The 15011-nt window shown below is 45.4% G+C and overlaps 3 pseudogenes; all 3 read right to left on the reverse strand.

The window, feature by feature from the left end:
• Positions 1-3519: 3519 nt before the first annotated feature.
• Positions 3520-3966, reverse strand: LOC118677736 (annotated as a pseudogene).
• A 3153-nt stretch (positions 3967-7119) lies between these two features.
• On the reverse strand, positions 7120-15011 carry LOC118675610 (annotated as a pseudogene).
• LOC118677520 lies at positions 11331-12036 on the reverse strand (annotated as a pseudogene).

Raw genomic sequence — 15011 nt, forward strand, 5'->3', positions numbered from 1 at the left:
ACCACTAGGTGGCAGGCCATCCTCTCTATTTAAGGATCAATTTTGTCACAGAGGTAATGAATGGTAACCAGCTTTATTTAGATTATGAAGTCTTTCTCTGTTTCCTGCTGTGAGGAATTTCTGGAACAGCCCAGTTTCTCCAGATTGTTTGCTTCTGAGGTTTTGGATATGATCCAATAATGTACTCAGTTAAACTTGGTTCAATAGTTTATCAAACATTTATCAAGTTCATATGACAGATACTGTGCAAAGGGCTGGGAACCAAGACATGTTAAGTGTTCAGGACGGGTGGCATATTTGCTTCTAAGTTGTGTGTGTGTGTGTGTGTGTGTGTGTGTGTGTACTTCAAGGTGTTTTCCTATAAAATCCTCCTATACATATGACCTGGTCAAAGCTAAAACAAACAAAACCCAGTGGGCAACAGTGATTCTGTTGGATTTCAGGCCAACTGTTGCACCTTCTCAAGACATCTGGGGTCATAGGTAACTGTAACCAACTTGTCTCGGTTTTCCTGGTCTTTCTTAGTTTTAGATATAAAGATCTTACATCTGGTGAGGCCCCCTCAGTCCCGCGCACACGGGGATGGTTGGTCCCCCAACCCAGGGATGGATCTTCTCTTCCTCTCAGTCTGAGGGGATTTCAGATCGGGAAACGAGAGTGTATTTCAGAATGACCTCTTATGGGCTGTCACTGAGCCTGTCTTGTCATGGGGCCTATGAGCCAGGGCCCGGTCCCGTGTCTAGCTGTCAAGCAGGCCTAAAGCCACCTTTTGAATCCTGGGACAGTGCCCACAAATATCTGAGACAGAAAAGCCTGTGAAAGTGCAGGAAGGTCAGAGGAAGGCCACTGAGGAAGTGGCATCTGGGCCGAGCCCTGAGTGAAGAGGAAGCTGCGGACAGAGGGACTAGCAAGTCCCAAGGCCCCAGGACAAGGAGGAACCCAGTACAGGGGAACCAAGCTAGGCTCAGTGTGGCTGAGCAGAACACAGGGAAGAAGGGTAGGGGTGAGTCTGGGGGGAAGGGTCAGCGGGGGTCAGCTCAGGTGTGATCCTGTGGGTCTCTGCAAGGAGTTTGGAATTTGTTCTCAGCAAAGAGAAGCCTTAAGAGGGGGAAGGACACCGTCCAGTTTGTGCTGTAAACCAATAGCCTTGGGGGCTGTGGGGAGAATGGGCTGAGAGGGAGCAAGTGTGGAATAAAGAAACCATTAGGAAGTGCCCGCTGTGTGAATCAAGCTGATAGTGCCAGACTGGTAAGACAGCTGGCCACCACTTGAAGGTGCAAGGCAAGGTGCCAGGAGAGAGGGCGCCACACAGCAGCTCCTCAGCCAGAACCTCACTGGCTTCCACGTTCCACTTTGTAGCTAAGAAGCAGCACGGCCACTCGGCCTGAGGCCTCACAGAGTCTGTGGAGTGGACCCAGGATGACCCCCAAAGATAGGCACCTGGCACTTAGGACACCGCTGTCCACAGGGCTTCCCCTCCAGGCAGGCAGAGTGAGGAGAGATGAGTGAGGAGATGTGGCAGAAAAATGGGAGATTCGGGAAAACGGTGGACACTATGTAGTGCTCTTAGTCCTGAAAGGCAACTCACTGTTGACCCACCAGCTCTCCCCTCTGCCCAGCCTGATGGTGGAGCAGAGCAGAAAACTAGTGTCAAGTTTCTTGCTGAATCTGTGGACGAAAGGGGCCACATGCTGACCTGACAAGCTCAGGAGAGGCCTGCATGGCAGTCTTGCAAACTCAGAGACCTAAAGTAACCACAAAGGATGGTCTGAAATTAAACTTTAACTAAAAGCAGTTATGGTGGGCAATTACATCCTAGGCCGGTATCTTCACTGACGAGGTCAACCTTTGCCTTAACTGAGCCTCTCTGTCTTTTTGTATCTATGGTACTATACCCTTGAAGTGTCTGGGTAACTTGTAACTCTTCTTTTTCTGGAGCCCCTGGGGCACAACCAAATGTGCTGGGTTCCAGGACAGATACCACAAATTCCTTCATTATCATGTTAATTTTTCTTGCACCCACCTAAGTATGTGTCCATCATTTTACTTTTTACAATCCCAGAGGATCCCCCCACCCCCGCTTTGCTTTATCCCACCTCCTTAATCTATCACCAATGAATTTCATGTAACCCACTTACGTCCGTCCCTCCATTGATTGCAATGTATAAATACAGATGTAACCCGCCATTCTGCTTCCCGGCATATGCTGACAGTTTGGCTCAAATAAACTCACAAAAATTCTTTACAGGTTTCAATGGTTTTTTACGTTAACAAATCTCAGGATACAACTGCCGTGTGGGGAGGCTGGTCCTGCACTCGCATGCCCATTGGGGGCCAGGCCCCTGGGTGGTCAGGCTCAGAGAGGAGTGGAGTAACACCAGTGGCTGCTCCAGCTGTGGAGCACTGGTGAGATTTGGTGGCAAAGGCAAGAACTCTGAGAGGGAGAAAGCCAACTTTTTTAGGTCGCCCAAATGGTCATTCTGCCTGCTCTTCTGGGAACCCCATTTCATCTTTGGACCGGGCATGAGCATACAGACAGTGATTCAGGAATAAAACTTGGGAGAAACACCAGAGATGATGAATGGTTAGTTAGTGCTAATGATAATACTCAATCACACATTGTTGTTCTTCAGCAACGCCCCCACTCGCACTCCCATGGCCAAGCAGTGTGTGGATCACACAGCTCTGTACTCTGCTATCAAGAACGTTTGGTTAAGCATGGTTAAAAGCAGCCACCAAATAGGTAAATGCTTAATATAAGTTAGGAGATTGCACAGAGGTGGCTCACCTGTCACCTGGATGAGTACTGCGGGGAACAGAGGGACAATAGGGCTAACGAGTAGGACATCAGGCCCCAGTGTGGAGCCGGCAAGCTGTGTCCACACACCGCTGTGAATCAATAACGGGTGTGCTGCAGACACTGTGCCAAATTTCAAGGTGAACAAGGCTCAGAATCTATGGCCAGTTGCCTCTGTGGCCAGCGTGTTTGATCTGGCGGGACCAGGGCGGGAGCAGCAGGCATCCCGTGATAATAACTCATAGCTGTGCTATTGACAGTGCCTGAGAATGGGGACATCTGCGAATGACAGCACTTGGGAAGGTGGGTGAACTGCCATCCAATTACCTTTGTGAGAACCTAAATCTAGCCTGACTAATCACAAGGCATTGTGGGCCGGTGTTCTCTCCTCCAAACTCAGTGGGTACAGTCATTTCATGTGTAATGCTTCAGCCCTGAGGAAAAAGATAAAGATATCTATAAATATAAACCTTTGCTTGCCTACTCTTTGGTCAGCCTGAGATTAAGTTTATGTAAGAAATGAAGGATATGTGACTGAATCTTTCTCTTTATTGATAGGCCACTGTCACTTTCAATATTGGCCTAGTTGAAACACTCCATCCTGATACTTTACCATTGTATTTGGTCACCATTATATTTGTATGTCTCCCAGACTTAACTGTGAGGTTCCTTTTTTGGTCTTTCACTTGTGAACATTTTAATGAATTTCCCTCCATGTAGCTTCAAGCTACCAGGACACAGGCCCCACCAACACCCTTCATCTTCTCCTCAGCTCTTCTGCTGAAGAATTTGGCCTTCACAATGACAGGCTGCTTTGGGAGCCCTTCCTTCCCCAGAATTTTGTAGTAGCTTAATCGTACCACATCAATGATAGGAGCAGCTACAGTCTTGTTTTCTGTAGCACTTACCCATGGCTGCTTAATGACCAAGATCCACAGTTTGTCAACGTTGACAGTTGTACAAAAGCTCTGGTTCCTCCTTAAGTGGTAATGCCTCACAGCAACTTTCCCAAAGTAACCTGGGTAATATTTATCTAGTTGATCATGTGATGATCCAAGCCACCAGCATGACCTCAGCCACCCCAGGTGCTTCCTGTGTTTTCCTATGCAGCCGTGGCCGTGGATTATGTGGCCCCAAAGTTCCCGGGTCTGCTTCAGCCTGGATGGCATGTCAGTGGCCAAGATGCAAGAGCTGTGAGCTTCTTGAGGGCAAGGGTAGTATCTATCATCCCCAGAGCCATATAATTGATATGATAGTCAAGATTGTTTGTTGAATGAGTGAATTACTGTATTCTGGTCCAGGATTTTCTTTCTCTCTATTTTTTTTTTAATCACAGCTATTTTATTTATTTATTAATTATTATTGTTTTTTAATCCTCATCTGAAGATATGTTTATTGACTTTAGAGAGAGAGGAAGGGAGGAAGGGAAGACAAGAGAGAGAAACATTAATTGGTTACCTACTAATGGGAGATCGAACCCAAAACCTAGGTATGTGCCCTGACTGGAATCGAACTTGCAGCATTATTGGTGTACAGGCATCAAGCCTGGCTGGAGTGACTCAGTGATTGAGTGTTGACCCAAGAACCACAGTTCAATTCCAGGTCAGGGCACACGCCCGAGTTGCGGGTTCAGTCCCTAGTAGGGGGTGTGCAGGAGGCAGGCAATAGATGTTTCTCTCTAATCAATGTTTCTATCTCTCTTTCCCCCTTCCTTCCTCTCTATAAAAACATATTTAAAATGAAATAAAAAGTCTAACTTATGTCAAGTTGGAGGGACTTATGAGACTAAATGTGTGAACACTGTCATGCACACAGTGCTATCCTGGGATGCCATATTGATGACAAGAGCCTGAAAATGCTAACCTTCGTCTATGCTGAAATCAATGCTCTGCAGAGAGGCAGGGTCCCTGGAAGGCAAGAAGGGGAAGACCTGTATCCTAAGACATAGTTTTAGAGGAACCCTCCTCCATCATCTGATGGTTGTTAACAAAAGGTGCCTGACCAGTGAAAACACTGAGGAGTTCTGTGCCTTGGGCCCTATGCTATTTTCATTGCATCTATCCCATAAGCGCTAAATATGTGTCCCCACCTACCTGAGGGAACCGAATTCCAAAAGATCAAAGTTCTGCCAAGGAGCTACCAATTTTCTAAAAACATATAAAATGAACACTGTATGTTCCCGAGTATGAAATCATAGTGCCTAGCAGGTCAGTCATAGCGTAGGCATTTAAAATATTTGTTAAAGAATTGGCCCTAGCCAGTGTGGCTCAGTTGGTTGAAGCATTACCCAGTATACCAAAAGGTTCCGGGTTTGATCCCCTTTCATGGTAAGTACAGGAGGCAATAGATCAATATTTGTCTCTCATCTCTCTCTCTCTTTCTCTTCTCTCTTTCTCCATTCCCCTCTCTCTGAAATCAATAAGCATGTTCTTGGGTGAGGATTAAAAAATAACCTATATATATAAAAGGCTAATATGCTAAATCTCTGACCATCTGACCAGTTGGTATGATGTGCACTGACCACCAGGGGGCAAATGCTCAATGCAGGAGCTGCTGTGTTGCACACAGAGAAATGGCACCACAGACCTGGTGCCCACAAAGCAACACTCAGCTTCCCCCAAGTGGGACACAGGCCCCGCCACCACCCTAGAGTGACACCCCACCAAATCGCAGCCAATGCTGCCAAGACCCCAAGACACAAAACGCTGCCCACAGCCCAGCCCAGCCCAGAAATGGTTGCTGTGTGAGCTGGGTAATGACGTCATGTAGCAATGCCCGGCGTCCTCTCCCTAACAACTAGCCTCCTTGGAGGTTCTTCAGCCCAGGAACACAACTTGCTTTATAGCCAGGTGCAAACATTTCACACTTTGACCAAATGTCTGTGAAGCATTTTCCCATGCCTCATCTCATTTGATCCCCACAGAAGTCCTGGAGTAGGTAGATAGGAGACTCCATGGAATCCTATTTTCTTTTCCTATTAGCCAGAAAAACAGATTTAGAAAGCTTAGAAACTTGACCTGACTGAAACGAAGTAAGAAATGGTGGACCTTGAAAATGATTTCATGTTTTCTTACTGCGCAGAATATAGTCAAACACTGCTGCAGTTAAATATTTTACCCTTTGTTCTCCCTGCATGATCTACAATAATAATCTGTTTCGTGTTGATATTTACTTCTGTGTTGCTGACAATTACCTGAAAGAGAAGTTGGGGTGCTTCACTGGGCTGGAAAAAGTTTAGCGAAATCAGAAAGCAGGTCTAATTAAGCAAGTTTATTCTATAAATATAAAAGTCTAAGTTGACTCACACATGCTCAATACATATAAAGCTCTCACTAGCGCCAATCACACGCATGTGTTTTGATTTGTCATTGTCGATCATGAATTTGCTTGATACTCCTATTATAGAGAAAGGGCAAATAGCGATATTAAAATATTTCTTCTAATTGATATATTTTCAATGTGCGAGAATTCATGCATTGGGCCACTAGTAATAAAATAAAATGTTTGCTGAAGAATTGCATAAATGTATGATACAAGTGGAAAACACTGAATCAGTTCACATGTATCCAACCCAATTGTATGCTAGATCACAAGGGCAATAGCAACTTTTCTGTTGTTAATTTTATTTATTTATTTATCTATTTACATTGTCGTAGTTCATATAATATCATGGTTTCTAATTCAAAAGACATAAAAGATGACATTTAAAAGTCTGTCTCCTGGTTGCACATATCTGTCAATATATTAAAAACAGTCAAAGTGTACACTTTAAATAGGTGGATTGTATGGTATGTAAATTATTTCTCTTTGAAGCTGCTCAAAAAGGAAAAAGCGTTCCTTCTATCTTCCCATATAGATATAGAACTATGTATTTTTCCCTCACTTTTAATACAGAATCCTAGGGCAGAGTTCTAAAAGCATTATGGGCCATAGCCTAGAGAGGGTCTTGGTCCACGGCCAAGCCCATGTGCTCACAGGACAGAGGAGCAGGCAGTGAGTGAGGTTGGGGCTATGTTGGAGTCAGGAAGAGAAATGCCACAAATCAGAGACTGCAAGGAAACCTAGGGCTTATTTTTGACACACAGATCTCTGGTCTATTGTACCACAAAAGATGACAAGCATAGCCCCGTTTTCCCAGGACTTGCTCTGCTTTAAAACAGAAAGTCCCAAGTCACAGAAGTCTTTCAATTCCAGATTTGTTAAGTCATCTTGGTGGGTTGACCCATTATTTTTCCTTTTTTTCTTAGGAGATAGTGAGTTTTATTTTATCTTGTCTAGATAGAGGTTTCATTTGCTCTCAAATGTTCCAGGGTAGAGAGAAACTAAGGGAAAGCAGAGGGTGTAGAGGTCAATTCAGTGTAACCTTCTCCCTCAGTTCTATCTTCACCATAATGGAGAGAGCCACATACTTGTTTGCAGAACTGAAACTTGAGGCTGGATTTTCTTTAGGTTTCTTTGGCTCAGGTACAGATCAAGAGTCTTGATTTTTTTATGTCATCTTTTCTATCTGACTCCTTCCAATGGTCTGCTTCCTCCATCTTCAGGACTATGACTGGAGTTTTTCCTTTGGCCTTAAGAGACATTCACCTCACCCACTTTATTTTCATTTTTCCTTGCTGGTCCTTCCTAGATGGTTGCGCTAGAAATGCTTCCCCTGCCTGTAACCTGCCCCCCCCCCCCCACACACACACACATCTTCTAGGGGATTGCTGCTCTGTCTGAACTCCAAGATGAAGCAGGATGGTGAGAACTCTACTTCACCCAAGCATTCTCCTTAAAAAAATTTGTTTTTTTTTTTTCTTTTTAATTTTTTAAAAGGGGGAGGGAGAGAGATAGAAACATCAATGATGAGAGAGAATCATTGATCCACTGCCTACTGCATGCCCCCTACTGGGGATGAGCCTGCAACCCAGGCATATGCCCTACCAGGAATAGAACCATGACCTCCTGGTTAATAGATGGGTGCTCAACCACTGAGCATACTAGCCAGGCTTTATTTTTACTGTTGAGGGTATTAGAGATGTCCCCCATTTTCTCCCCTTTGCCCCCTCTGCCCATTCCCACCCCATACCAGGCCTTCACCTCACTATTATCTGTGTTCATAAATTATATATATATGCATATAAATTCTTTGGTTATTCTCTGCCCTTCATGCCTTCCTCCTTCCCTCTGAGATCTGTCAGTCTGTGTCATGCTTCCATGTCTCTTGTTCTATTTTGTTCATTAGATTCCACATATAAGTGGGATCATGTGATATTTGTCTTTCTCTGACTGGCTTATTGCACTTAGCATAATACTCTCCAGGTCCATCCATGCTGTGGCAAAGGTTAAGAGTACCCTCTTTTTTTTCTTTACAGCTGAATATTATTCCATTATGCAAATATATCACAGCTTTTTTATCCACTCATCTACTAATGGGCACTTGGGCTGTTTCCAGGTCCATTGCCCATTTTTTAATTGGATTGTTTGTCTTCCTCTAGTTGAATTGTATGAGTTTTTTATATATTTTGGAGATTAACCCCTTATCAGATGTATCATTGGCCAACATGTTCTCCCATAAGGTGGGTTCCGTTTGCATTTGAAGATGGTTTCTTTTTCTATGCAGAAGCATTTTAGTTTGATGTAGTTCCATTTCTTTATTTTTCCTTTTGTTTTTCTTGCCCTAGGAAATGTATTGGCAAAAATTCTAGTACCTAAGATATCTGAGATTTTATTGCCTATGTTTTCTTCTAGGAATTTTATGGTTTCACAACTTACATTTTTAAGTCTTTTATCCTTTTGAGTTTATTTTTGTGTGTGGTGTAAGTTGGTAGTCTAGTTGCATTTTTTTTGCATGTACCTGTCCAATTTTCCCAACACCACTTATTAAAGAGACTATCTTTACTCTATTGTATACTCTTCCCTCCTTTGTTAAATATTAATTGAGCATAATGGCGTGGGTCGCTTCTAGGCTCTCTGTTTTATTGAGCTACATGTCTGTTCTTGTGCCAGTACTAGGCTGTTTTGATTACAATGGCCTTGTAGTATAGTCTGATATTCTGTATTGTGATCCCTCCAACTTTATTCTTCTTCTCGAGATTGCTGCAGCTATTCAGGGTATTTTTGGGGGGGGATTCAATATACATTATTGGAATATTTGTTCTAGATCTGTGGAAATATGCCAGTGGTATTTTAATAGAAATTACATTGAATCTATAGATTGCTTCGGGCTGTATGGATATTTTAATGTTATTTTTTCAATCCATGAACATGGCATATGTTTCCATTTGTTTGTATCTTTCTCTATTTCTTTCTTTTTTTAAAAAAAAAAAAGATAAATGAGAATCTATATTTCATTATTTTCCATAGACTTACTGCTGGTACATCAAGAAAATAATTAGTTTTGGTATATTTTGTATATGGTTATATTGTTGAACTCTCCTATTCATTCTTTTAAAAAAATTTTATCTTTGCCCAGCCGGTGTGGTTCAGTGGTTGAGCGTTGACCTATGAACCAGGAGGTCATGATTTAATTCCCAGTCAGGACACATGCCTGGGTTTTGGGCTGGATCTCTAGTTGGGATGTGCAGGAGGCAGCCGATCAATGATTTTCTCTCATCATTGATGTTTCTATCTCTCTCTCTCCTTCTCCACCGGGAAAACCCCCCCAGCCCTCACCACACTATTTTTAAAAAAATACATTTTATTGATTCTTTACAGACAGGAAAGGAGAGGGATAGAGAGTTAGAAACATCGATGAGAGAGAAATATCGATCAGCTGCCTTCTGCACACCTCTTACTGGGGATGTGCCCGCAACCAAGGAACATGCCCTTGACCAGAATTGAACCTGGGACCTTTCAGTCTGCAGGCTGATGCTCTATCCACTGAGCCAAACCAGTCAGGGCCTCACCACACTATTGTCTGTGTTCATGGGTTATGCATATCTTATGTAATAAAAAGCTAATATGCAAATTGACTGAACAGTGGAATGACTGGTCGCTATGATGCGCACTGACCACCAGGGGCCAGATGCTCAACACAGGAGCTGCCCCTGTGGTCGGTGCACTCCCACAGGGGGAGCACCATTCAGCCAGAAGCCAGGCTCATGGCTGGCAGTGGCAGTGACGGGAGCCTCTCCCACCTCTGTGGCAGCACTAAAGATGTCCAACTGAAGGCTTAGGCCCGTTCCCTGGACACCCCCTGAGGGTTCCCAGACTGTGAGAGGGCGCAGGCCAGGCTGAGAGACTCTCACAAGTACACAAATTTCATGCACCAGGCCTCTAGTATGCATATAAGTTCCCTAGTTATTTCCTCACTTCCCAGCCTTCCCTCTGAGATTTGTCAGTCTATCAGAAAGAGAGTCTTTATTATGGAAAAGCAATGTTATAGAGGGAAGTTACACACTGATTTCTTTCTAATAAAATGATAAGGCAGCAGAAACCGGTTTGGCTCAGTGGATGGAGCGTCGGCCTGCGGACTGAAAGGTCCCAGGTTCGATTCCGGTCAAGGGCATGTACCTGGGTTGTGGGCATATCCCCAGTGGAAGATGTGCAGGAGGCAGCTGATCGATGTTTCTCTCTCATCAATGTTTCTGACTCTCTATCTCTCTCCCTTCCTCTCTGTAAAAAATCAATAAAATATATTTAAAAAAATGATAAGGCAAATTTCTTAAATAATTTACAAAGGGCAGAAATTGCTAACAGAGCAATGCTACTCCTCCCTGCCACCCACAGTGCCAGGTGCTGGGAACATAAATAGGTACTCATGGGCCTGGAGTCTCAGAGCCTGGAAATCTCTCCCACCCTTTCCTTTGGAGCAGGCACAGGAGCTGGTTCCCAATAGCCTGGGCACTGGCAACACAGGAGGTGACTCCTAGCCCACCCTGCTCCTGGGTGCACAGCTCAGAGCTCTCAAATACCTTCCGAAGCCTGCACTTCACATTGCAAAAAAGGCAACCACAAGGCTCAAGTGTGGAGTGCATTTCAAACCCAAAAGGGGAGTAGGATGAATAATCCCCCTCCACTCCCAGGTGTCCCGGAGTCACTCTTGGGCTGTGGCAGGTGGTCTCTGCCAGGCTCAGATGTGGTCAGAGCAGGAGACAGAAGCCACAAGCAGCCCCCACTTGGGCCTTGTTAGTCAGGTCCTTGTTAGCAGTGGCCCAGGGGCACTGCCAACTCCTTAAGGATTTCCTTCCAGGAACTGGAGGGGAGGCACAGATCCCAGGTTTGGGGGCATGGCGGTCAAATAAGGCTCACTTCCTGTGGGACAGAGCTCCCTTTGTGCCCCTCACTGCGCTCCAGACAGGGGGAGCGAGGACACCAGAGCCTTTCCCCAGAAGCCGAGAAGCTGAAAGGTGGTGGGTCAGTGCTTTCAGCAGCTCAGGTCCAAGCTGGTAGGAAGATGGCAGGCTTCCCACTCTGCTGGGCATCAGCCGTGTGGGTGTCTCCAAATACACACATGAAGGAGGAGGAGAGGAGGAAGAAGAGGATGCTGGGACAGGTGCTCAGGATGGAAGATGCTTGGGAGGAGGGCGTGACTTGAAGGGCACTGTCCTCAGCCTCGAAGGAGATAAACAGTCATGTTAGCACTCTCATCAGCTGCATGGCCCCCTTCCGCTCTTGGGACAGTTTCTGGAGACACTGGATTCCTGCCCCCACAGGCTCTAGGTCACTGTCAGATTCACTGGGGAGCAGAGGGGCTCTGTAGAGAAGTAGGGGCCCCGGAAGGCGGCCTCCCTCCTGGACCTCCACAAGGGGCCATGTGGAGTGGTGGTGACGCTCTCTCCCCCAGGGGCCCAGAGTTGAGCCGGCAGGGGCGGTTCCAGAAAGTCAGGTGCTCCTCTGGCTCAGGCTGCGAGCTGGGGGGCTACTGCCCCTCTGTGTCTCTCTCTTCCTCCTCCTGGCTTTCACCTGGGTTTCCACCTGCCACTTGGTGCCACTTTGGCAGGACTCCTGGATTCTCTGGGACACAAGGTGTTCTTATCTGAGCCAGCTGCAGCCTGGAGGCTCTGCTGCCCGGGCTCTGGGGTTTCTAGGTGTTTCCAGGAGGGGCCTAGGTTGAGGCTGACTGCTCTCAGGGGCAGCCTCCTTTGGAGCTGTCTACAGATGAAGGCCAGGGCAATGTTGGAGGTCTCCAGATGGCCAACTGCAGGCTGCAGCACCTCATTCTCCTCCAGCTGCTCCTGGTCTGGAGAGATCACCTGTGCATGGAGATGCTCACCCCGGGCACCTCCTTGGTTCAGTTCATTCCTAGGTATCATTGTTTTGCTGCAATAGTAAATAGGATTTTTTTTTTAAGTTTCTTTTTCTGAGAGTTCATTGTATAAACATGTCATTGATTTTTGGATGCTAATTTTGTATCCTGCTACTTTACTGAATTCATTTATTAGTTCTAGCAGTTTTTTGGCAGAATCTTTAGGGTTTTCTATGTACAATATCATGTCATCTGTGAATAATGACAGTTTTACTTCTTCCTTTCCAATTTGGATGCCTTTTTTTCTTCTTCTTCTTGTCTGATTGCAGGGCCTATGACTTCCAGTACTATGTTGAATAAGAATGGTGAAGCCCTAGCCAGTTTAGCTCAGTGAATAGAGTGTTGGCCTGCAGACTGAAGAGTCCCGGGTTCGATTTCAGTCAAGGACACATGCCCAGGTTGCAAGCTCGATCCTCAGTACAGGTTGTGCAGGAGGTAGCCAATCAATTATTCTCTCTCATCATTGATGTTTCTATCTCTCCCCCGCAGCCCCCTTTCTCTCTGAAATCAATTTTTTAAAAAAGAGTGGTGAAAGCAGACATCCCTGTCTTGTTCCTGTTCTTAAGAGAAACATTGTTAGTTTTTTGTCCATTGAGTATCATGTTGGCTGCAGGTTTGTTGTATATGCCCTTTATTATGTGGAGGTATATTCCCTCTATTCCCACTTTGCTGAGAGTTTTGTTGTTTTTTTTTTAATAAAAAATGAGTGCTAGGAGAAACCAAGATGGCGGCATAGGTAAACACCGGAAATTGCTGCCTCACACAACCAATTCAAAAATACAACTAAAAGACAAAATGGACATCATCCAGAACCACAGGAAGGCTGGCTGAGTGGAAATTCTACTAGAAGGAAAGAGAAAAGCACTAGAAGGAAAGAGAAAAGCACACTGAGACTCAGAGGAGGTGCGGAAGTAAAGTACAGAGGTACGGAGGCGCACATGGAAAGGACTGGCAACTGAGGACACGGTTGTCTTTTTCAATCAGGAGGGAGTCTCAAGCTCCTGACTGCTCTGAACTCCAGTTCCGGGCGAGTCTTTGGGGACCCAGACTCATACGGGGAGAAACTGGACTGTCTGGCATCGGTTGGAACTCGAGGGCGGCTTTCTCTCAGACGTGCTTGCAGTGATTACCGGGACACTGAGACCCAGGGCCTCTTAGGGTAGGGCTGAGGATCAGCCATAGCTGTCTGCTTCGCCCTGTTGATCCCCTGAGACCCTGCCCCACCCAAGCTGTGGGCAGAGGCTTTTGCATATGAAAGGCCTAGCCCTTTGCAATCTGAAAATTACCTAACAAACTGCAGCTGGGTCAGAGAGACCCAGAACTTCCAAAAGAAGGCACAAGGCCCCACAGCAGCTTGCATTGCTTCACAGCTGGGCCTCATCTGGGCACCTCATCTTGGTTTCTTCTGAGTGCTAGATTTCTAAGCGTTCTCCTTTGGTGAGGGGGATAGCATTGTAGTATAGTTTGATATTCAGTATTGTGATCCCTCCAACTTTGTTCTTCTTCCCCAAGATTGCTGCAGCCATTCAGGGTGGAGGGACTAGCATTACCTTCAGAGGCTGTTCAGTTCAGGTTTTGGAGACTTAGAAGTTGGAGAGTGACAGTCTTCCTCCTAAGTGAGTGTTTCATTTTCCAGAGACTTTTCACTCTCTCTCCTTCCTGCATTTTTGCCAGATATGACTGAGGTCCAGTCTGTGGTGACTCACTTCCTGTTTTCTATCATCCAGTTGGTTCCTGAGTTCCTTCACTTTGCCAGCGTGGGTGTCTCTCTGAGGCTGATGTTCTAGTTTGACTCATCCAGCTCATACTGCACTGTCTCCTGTCCTTCCATAGCTGCTCCTCTGCTTCTTGTTCTCTAGCAGCTGTGTCAACAGGCTTTGTCCCTCCACAGAGAGAGGCTGACTGATGGATTGTGAGGTGCTAGCAGAAGAATCATCTTCCTTATGAATACTCTGAGGCCTTGGAGTCAGTTTGGGTCTTTGGGATGAACCTCTGTCACATCTATAATCATCTCTGTTTGTAATATCTCTGTTTGTCTTCATAGCGTGCCCCGCTCCTCTGTAGTCACCATCCCTATAGTGCCCCCTACCAAATGCTCCTCTACTACTGTCTGTCCTAGAATCATAGCCTCTGTCATAGTCTCTGCTGCCTCAGTTGTCATAGTGATCTCAGCCCCCATGTCAACCCACATCCTTGTGTGGGCTGTCATGATACTCATCTCAATACCCATCATGATGTGGGTCTGGATCATAATGATCTCAACACTTGTCTCCAAAGATATCAAACTTCTTCTGGGTGGATGGTCATAAAAGCTGTCTGGGGCAGCATGGGCCCTCCAATCACTATCTGTTTCATCAGAATCCTGATTTCTATCTCAACCAAAAGAACCATCATTCCTGTCTTTGACCAGCAATGTCCACTCAAAATTCTCCTGTTACCTGGAGAGATTACCTAGAGATGTTCCACATCATATGTTAAGAGGGAAATGCAAATTAAACCAACAATAAGATACCACTGCACCCCTATTAGAACAGCTAAAATCCAAAAACACTGACAACACCAAATGCTGACAAGGATGTGGAGCAACAGAAAACTCTCATTCGTTGCTGGTGGGAATGTGAAATGGTACAGCCACTTTAGAAGACAGTTTGCTGGTTTCTTACAAAACTCCAACATATGCTTACCAAAAGGCTCAGCAATTATGCTCCTTGATATTATCTAAAGCAGTTTTGAATGCATATGCAAAAATCTGTTTGTGGATGTTTACAATAGCTTTATTTCTAATTGTCAAAACTTGGAAGCAACCAAGATGTCCTGCAGTAGGTAAATAAATAGACTGTGGTCCATCCAGACAATGGACTATTTTTCAGTGCTAAAAGGACATGAACTAGGGAGAGAAAGCCGAGCATTGCTGTATGACGTCATTACCCAGCTCGCACAGCAACTGTTTCCAGACTGTGCTGGGCTGTGCTGTGGCCCCAT

The sequence above is a fragment of the Myotis myotis genome, unplaced genomic scaffold, assembly GCF_014108235.1.
Source record: "Myotis myotis isolate mMyoMyo1 unplaced genomic scaffold, mMyoMyo1.p scaffold_m19_p_2, whole genome shotgun sequence".
Classification (NCBI taxonomy): Eukaryota; Metazoa; Chordata; class Mammalia; order Chiroptera; family Vespertilionidae; genus Myotis; species Myotis myotis.